Source organism: Schistocerca gregaria, unplaced genomic scaffold, assembly GCF_023897955.1.
Source record: "Schistocerca gregaria isolate iqSchGreg1 unplaced genomic scaffold, iqSchGreg1.2 ptg000526l, whole genome shotgun sequence".
Lineage (NCBI taxonomy): Eukaryota > Metazoa > Arthropoda > Insecta > Orthoptera > Acrididae > Schistocerca > Schistocerca gregaria.
This window is the reverse complement of record NW_026061925.1, coordinates 1,784,574-1,792,325: the sequence shown is the minus strand read 5'-3', so window position 1 is coordinate 1,792,325 and position 7,752 is coordinate 1,784,574.

The following is a 7,752-nucleotide window of genomic DNA, read 5'->3' as shown; positions in this document are numbered from 1 at the left end:
TGTGAAATGTGTTCATATGTAGTAAAAACCTGAGAAATCCGTCCGTTTTCGTCATTTTTTATCGAATCGACATAAAGCCAGATCGTCACATTGGCCGCTTTTCTCTCTGTGACGGTTACATTTATCGTCTGCAAAGCTATGTCGCGTGCTGCGGTATGCGGAGACACTAAAAGCACCATAGTAGAACACAGAAGAAGCTTCTAAGTTGAAGTAATAGCCAGTAAGATGTAGTACAATTCAAGTTTTAGTTATCGATTATTCACTTTTTAGCCGTCTTTGGTGGCTTGGACATGACCTAGGACCTTAAGATTTTGCATGAAAGGAGGACTACCAGCCGCGTTGCATGGGAGTATGTGAAAAGTGTTCATATGTAGTAAAAACCTGAGAAATGCGCCCGGTTTCGTCTTTGTTATCGAATCGACTTAAAGCCAGATCGTCACATTGGCCGCTTTTCTCTCTGAGACGGTTACATTTATCGTCTGCAAAGCTATGTCGCGTGCTGCGGTATGCGGAGACACTAAAAGCACCATAGTAGAACACAGAGGAAGCTTCTATGTTGAAGTAATAGCCATTAGGAAGTAGTACAATTCAAGTTTTAGTTGTCGATTATTTAGTTTTTAGCCGGCTTTGGTGGCTTGGACATGACCTAGGACCTTAAGATTTTGCATGAAAGGAGGACTAGCAGCCGCGTTGCATGGGAGTATGTGAAAAGTGTTCATATGTAGTAAAAACCTGAGAAATCCGTCCGGTTTCGTCTTTGTTATCGAATCGGCTTAAAGCCAGATCGTCACATTGGCCGCTTTTCTCTCTGAGACGGTTACATTTATCGTCTGCAAAGCTATGTCGCGTGCTGCGGTATGCGGAGACACTAAAGGCACCATAGTAGAACACAGAAGAAACTTCTAAGTTGAAGTAATAGCCAGTAAGAAGTAGTACAATTCAAGATTTAGTTGTCGATTGTTCACCTTTTAGCCGGCTTTGGTGGCTATGACATGAACTAGGACCTTAAGATTTTGCATGAAAGGAGGACTAGCAGCCGCGTTGCATGGGAGAATGTGAAATGTGTTCATATGTAGTAAAAACCTGAGAAATCCGTCCATTTTCGTCATTTGTTATCGAATCGACTTAAAGCCAGATCGTCACATTGGCCGCTTTTCTCTCTGAGACGGTTACATTTATCGTCTGCAAAGCTATGTCGCGTGCTGCGGTATGCGGAGACACTAAAAGCACCATAGTACAACACAGAAGAAGGTTCTAAGTTGAAGTAATAGCCAATAAGAAGTAGTACAATTCAAGTTTTAGTTATCGATTATTCACTTTTTAGCCGGCTTTGGAGGCTTGGACATGAGGTGGAACCTTAAGATTTTGCATGAAAGGAGGAATAGCAGCGGCGTTGCACGGGAGAATGTGAAAAGTGTTCATATGCAGTATAAACCTGAGAAATGCGTCCATTTTCGTCATTTGTTATCGATTCGAGTTAAAGCCAGATCGTCACATTGGCCGAATTTCTCTCTGAGACGGTCACATTTATCGTCTGCAAAGCTATGTCGCATGCTGCGGTATGCGGAGACACTAAAAGCACCATAGTAGAACACAGAAGAAGCTTCTAAGTTGAAGTAATAGCCAGTAAGATGTAGTACAATTCAAGTTTTAGTTATCGATTATTCACTTTTTAGCCGTCTTTGGTGGCTTGGACATGACCTAGGACCTTAAGATTTTGCATGAAAGGAGGACTACCAGCCGCGTTGCATGGGAGTATGTGAAAAGTGTTCATATGTAGTAAAAACCTGAGAAATCCGTCCGGTTTCGTCTTTGTTATCGAATCGACTTAAAGCCAGATCGTCACATTGGCCGCTTTTCTCTCTGAGACGGTTACATTTATCGTCTGCAAAGCTATGTCGCGTGCTGCGGTATGCGGAGACACTAAAAGCACCATAGTAGAACACAGAGGAAGCTTCTATGTTGAAGTAATAGCCATTAGGAAGTAGTACAATTCAAGTTTTAGTTGTCGATTATTTACTTTTTAGCCGGCTTTGGTGGCTTGGACATGACCTAGGACCTTAAGATTTTGCATGAAAGGAGGACTAGCAGCCGCGTTGCATGGGAGTATGTGAAAAGTGTTCATATGTAGTAAAAACCGGAGAAATCCGTCCGGTTTCGTCTTTGTTATCGAATCGGCTTAAAGCCAGATCGTCACATTGGCCGCTTTTCTCTCTGAAACGGTTACATTTATCGTCTGCAAAGCTATGTCGCGTGCTGCGGTATGCGGAGACACTAAAAGCACCATAGTAGAACACAGAAGAAACTTCTAAGTTGAAGTAATAGCCAGTAAGAAGTAGTGCAATTCAAGATTTAGTTGTCGATTGTTCACCTTTTAACCGGCTTTGGTGGCTATGACATGAACTAGGACCTTAAGATTTTGCATGAAAGGAGGACTAGCAGCCGCGTTGCATGGGAGAATGTGAAATGTGTTCATATGTAGTAAAAACCTGAGAAATCCGTCCATTTTCGTCATTTGTTTTCGAATCGACTTAAAGCCAGATCGTTACATTGGCCGCTTTTCTCTCTGAGACGGTTACATTTATCGTCTGAAAAGCTATGTCGCGTGCTGCGGTATGCGGAGACACTAAAAGCACCATAGTACAACACAGAAGAAGGTTCTAAGTTGAAGTAATAGCCAGTAAGAAGTAGTACAATTCAAGTTTTAGTTATCGATTATTCACTTTTTAGCCGGCTTTGGAGGCTTGGACATGAGGTGGAACCTTAAGATTTTGCATGAAAGGAGGAATAGCAGCGGCGTTGCACGGGAGAATGTGAAAAGTGTTCATATGCAGTATAAACCTGAGAAATCCGTCCATTTTCGTCATTTGTTATCGATTCGAGTTAAAGCCAGATCGTCACATTGGCCGAATTTCTCTCTGAGACGGTCACATTTATCCTCTGCAAAGCTATGTCGCATGCTGCGGTATGCGGAGACACTAAAAGCACCATAGTAGAACACAGAAGAAGCCTCTATGTTGAAGTAATAGCCAGTAGGAAGTAGTACAATTCAAGTTTTAGTTGTCGATTATTCACTTTTTAGCCGGCTTTGGTGGCTTGGACATGACCTAGGACCTTAAGATTATGCATGAAAGGAGGACTAGCAATCGCGTTGCATGGGAGAATGTGAAAAGTGTTCATATGTAGTAAAAACCTGAGAAATCCGTCCGTTTCCGTCATTATTATCGAATCGACTTAAAGCCCGATCGTCACATTGGCTGTTCTTCTCTCTGAAATGGTTACATTTATCGTCTGCAAAGCTATGTCGCGTCCTGCGGTATGCCGAAACACTAAAAGCACCATAGTAGAACACAGAAGAAGCTTCTAATTTGAAGTAATAGCCAGTAAGAAGTAGTACAACTCAAGTTTTAGTTGTCGGTTATTCACTTTTTAGCCGGCTTTGGTTGCTTTGACATTAGGTGAAACCTTAAGATTTTGCGTGAAAGGAGGACTAGCAGCCGCGTTGCACGGGAGAATGTGAAAAGTGTTCTTATGCAGTATAAACCTGAGAAATCCGTCGATTTTCGTCATTTGTTATCGATTCGACTTAAAGCCACATCGTCACATTGGCCGCTTTTCTCTCTGAGACGTTTACCTTTATCGTCTGCAAAGCTATGTCGCGTGCTGCGGTATGTTGAAACACTAAAAGCACCATAGTAGAACACAGAAGAAGCTTCTAAGTTGAAGTAATACCCAGTAAGAGGTAGTACAATTCAAGTTTTAGTTGTCGATTATTAACTTTTTAGCCTTCTTTGGTGGCTTGGACATGACCTAGCACCGTAAGATTTTCCATGGAAGGAGGATTTGCAGCCGCGTTGCACGGGAGAATGTGAAATGTGTTCATATGTAGTAAAAACCTGAGAAATCCGTCCGTTTTCGTCATTTTTTATCGAATCGACATCAAGCCAGATAGTCACATTGGCCGCTTTTCTCTCTGTGACGGTTACATTTATCGTCTGCAAAGCTATGTCGCGTGCTGCGGTATGCGGAGACACTAAAAGCACCATAGTAGAACACAGAAGAAGCTTCTAAGTTGAAGTAATAGCCAGTAAGATGTAGTACAATTCAAGTTTTAGTTATCGATTATTCACTTTTTAGCCGTCTTTGGTGGCTTGGACATGACCTAGTACCTTAAGATTTTGCATGAAAGGAGGACTACCAGCCGCGTTGCATGGGAGTATGTGAAAAGTGTTCATATGTAGTAAAAACCTGAGAAATGCGCCCGGTTTCGTCTTTGTTATCGAATCGACTTAAAGCCAGATCGTCACATTGGCCGCTTTTCTCTCTGAGACGGTTACATTTATCGTCTGCAAAGCTATGTCGCGTGCTGCGGTATGCGGAGACACTAAAAGCACCATAGTAGATCACAGAGGAAGCTTCTATGTTGAAGTAATAGCCATTAGGAAGTAGTACAATTCAAGTTTTAGTTGTCGATTATTTACTTTTTAGCCGGCTTTGGTGGCTTGGACATGACCTAGGACCTTAAGATTTTGCATGAAAGGAGGACTAGCAGCCGCGTTGCATGGGAGTATGTGAAAAGTGTTCATATGTAGTAAAAACCTGAGAAATCCGTCCGGTTTCGTCTTTGTTATCGAATCGGCTTAAAGCCAGATCGTCACATTGGCCGCTTTTCTCTCTGAGACGGTTACATTTATCGTCTGCAAAGCTATGTCGCGTGCTGCGGTATGCGGAGACACTAAAGGCACCATAGTAGAACACAGAAGAAACTTCTAAGTTGAAGTAATAGCCAGTAAGAAGTAGTACAATTCAAGATTTAGTTGTCGATTGTTCACCTTTTAGCCGGCTTTGGTGGCTATGACATGAACTAGGACCTTAAGATTTTGCATGAAAGGAGGACTAGCAGCCGCGTTGCATGGGAGAATGTGAAATGTGTTCATATGTAGTAAAAACCTGAGAAATCCGTCCATTTTCGTCATTTGTTATCGAATCGACTTAAAGCCAGATCGTCACATTGGCCGCTTTTCTCTCTGAGACGGTTACATTTATCGTCTGCAAAGCTATGTCGCGTGCTGCGGTATGCGGAGACACTAAAAGCACCATAGTAGAACACAGAGGAAGCTTCTATGTTGAAGTAATAGCCATTAGGAAGTAGTACAATTCAAGTTTTAGTTGTCGATTATTTACTTTTTAGCCGGCTTTGGTGGCTTGGACATGACCTAGGACCTTAAGATTTTGCATGAAAGGAGGACTAGCAGCCGCGTTGCATGGGAGTATGTGAAAAGTGTTCATATGTAGTAAAAACCTGAGAAATCCGTCCGGTTTCGTCTTTGTTATCGAATCGGCTTAAAGCCAGATCGTCACATTGGCCGCTTTTCTCTCTGAGACGGTTACATTTATCGTCTGCAAAGCTATGTCGCGTGCTGCGGTATGCGGAGACACTAAAGGCACCATAGTAGAACACAGAAGAAACTTCTAAGTTGAAGTAATAGCCAGTAAGAAGTAGTACAATTCAAGATTTAGTTGTCGATTGTTCACCTTTTAGCCGGCTTTGGTGGCTATGACATGAACTAGGACCTTAAGATTTTGCATGAAAGGAGGACTAGCAGCCGCGTTGCATGGGAGAATGTGAAATGTGTTCATATGTAGTAAAAACCTGAGAAATCCGTCCATTTTCGTCATTTGTTATCGAATCGACTTAAAGCCAGATCGTCACATTGGCCGCTTTTCTCTCTGAGACGGTTACATTTATCGTCTGCAAAGCTATGTCGCGTGCTGCGGTATGCGGAGACACTAAAAGCACCATAGTACAACACAGAAGAAGGTTCTAAGTTGAAGTAATAGCCAGTAAGAAGTAGTACAATTCAAGTTTTAGTTATCGATTATTCACTTTTTAGCCGGCTTTGGAGGCTTGGACATGAGGTGGAACCTTAAGATTTTGCATGAAAGGAGGAATAGCAGCGGCGTTGCACGGGAGAATGTGAAAAGTGTTCATATGCAGTATAAACCTGAGAAATGCGTCCATTTTCGTCATTTGTTATCGATTCGAGTTAAAGCCAGATCGTCACATTGGCCGAATTTCTCTCTGAGACGGTCACATTTATCGTCTGCAAAGCTATGTCGCATGCTGCGGTATGCGGAGACACTAAAAGCACCATAGTAGAACACAGAAGAAGCTTCTAAGTTGAAGTAATAGCCAGTAAGATGTAGTACAATTCAAGTTTTAGTTATCGATTATTCACTTTTTAGCCGTCTTTGGTGGCTTGGACATGACCTAGGACCTTAAGATTTTGCATGAAAGGAGGACTACCAGCCGCGTTGCATGGGAGTATGTGAAAAGTGTTCATATGTAGTAAAAACCTGAGAAATCCGTCCGGTTTCGTCTTTGTTATCGAATCGACTTAAAGCCAGATCGTCACATTGGCCGCTTTTCTCTCTGAGACGGTTACATTTATCGTCTGCAAAGCTATGTCGCGTGCTGCGGTATGCGGAGACACTAAAAGCACCATAGTAGAACACAGAGGAAGCTTCTATGTTGAAGTAATAGCCATTAGGAAGTAGTACAATTCAAGTTTTAGTTGTCGATTATTTACTTTTTAGCCGGCTTTGGTGGCTTGGACATGACCTAGGACCTTAAGATTTTGCATGAAAGGAGGACTAGCAGCCGCGTTGCATGGGAGTATGTGAAAAGTGTTCATATGTAGTAAAAACCGGAGAAATCCGTCCGGTTTCGTCTTTGTTATCGAATCGGCTTAAAGCCAGATCGTCACATTGGCCGCTTTTCTCTCTGAAACGGTTACATTTATCGTCTGCAAAGCTATGTCGCGTGCTGCGGTATGCGGAGACACTAAAAGCACCATAGTAGAACACAGAAGAAACTTCTAAGTTGAAGTAATAGCCAGTAAGAAGTAGTGCAATTCAAGATTTAGTTGTCGATTGTTCACCTTTTAACCGGCTATGGTGGCTATGAAATGAACTAGGACCTTAAGATTTTGCATGAAAGGAGGACTAGCAGCCGCGTTGCATGGGAGAATGTGAAATGTGTTCATATGTAGTAAAAACCTGAGAAATCCGTCCATTTTCGTCATTTGTTTTCGAATCGACTTAAAGCCAGATCGTTACATTGGCCGCTTTTCTCTCTGAGACGGTTACATTTATCGTCTGCAAAGCTATGTCGCGTGCTGCGGTATGCGGAGACACTAAAAGCACCATAGTACAACACAGAAGAAGGTTCTAAGTTGAAGTAATAGCCAGTAAGAAGTAGTACAATTCAAGTTTTAGTTATCGATTATTCACTTTTTAGCCGGCTTTGGAGGCTTGGACATGAGGTGGAACCTTAAGATTTTGCATGAAAGGAGGAATAGCAGCGGCGTTGCACGGGAGAATGTGAAAAGTGTTCATATGCAGTATAAACCTGAGAAATCCGTCCATTTTCGTCATTTGTTATCGATTCGAGTTAAAGCCAGATCGTCACATTGGCCGAATTTCTCTCTGAGACGGTCACATTTATCCTCTGCAAAGCTATGTCGCATGCTGCGGTATGCGGAGACACTAAAAGCACCATAGTAGAACACAGAAGAAGCCTCTATGTTGAAGTAATAGCCAGTAGGAAGTAGTACAATTCAAGTTTTAGTTGTCGATTATTCACTTTTTAGCCGGCTTTGGTGGCTTGGACATGACCTAGGACCTTAAGATTATGCATGAAAGGAGGACTAGCAATCGCGTTGCATGGGAGAATGTGAAAAGTGTTCATAT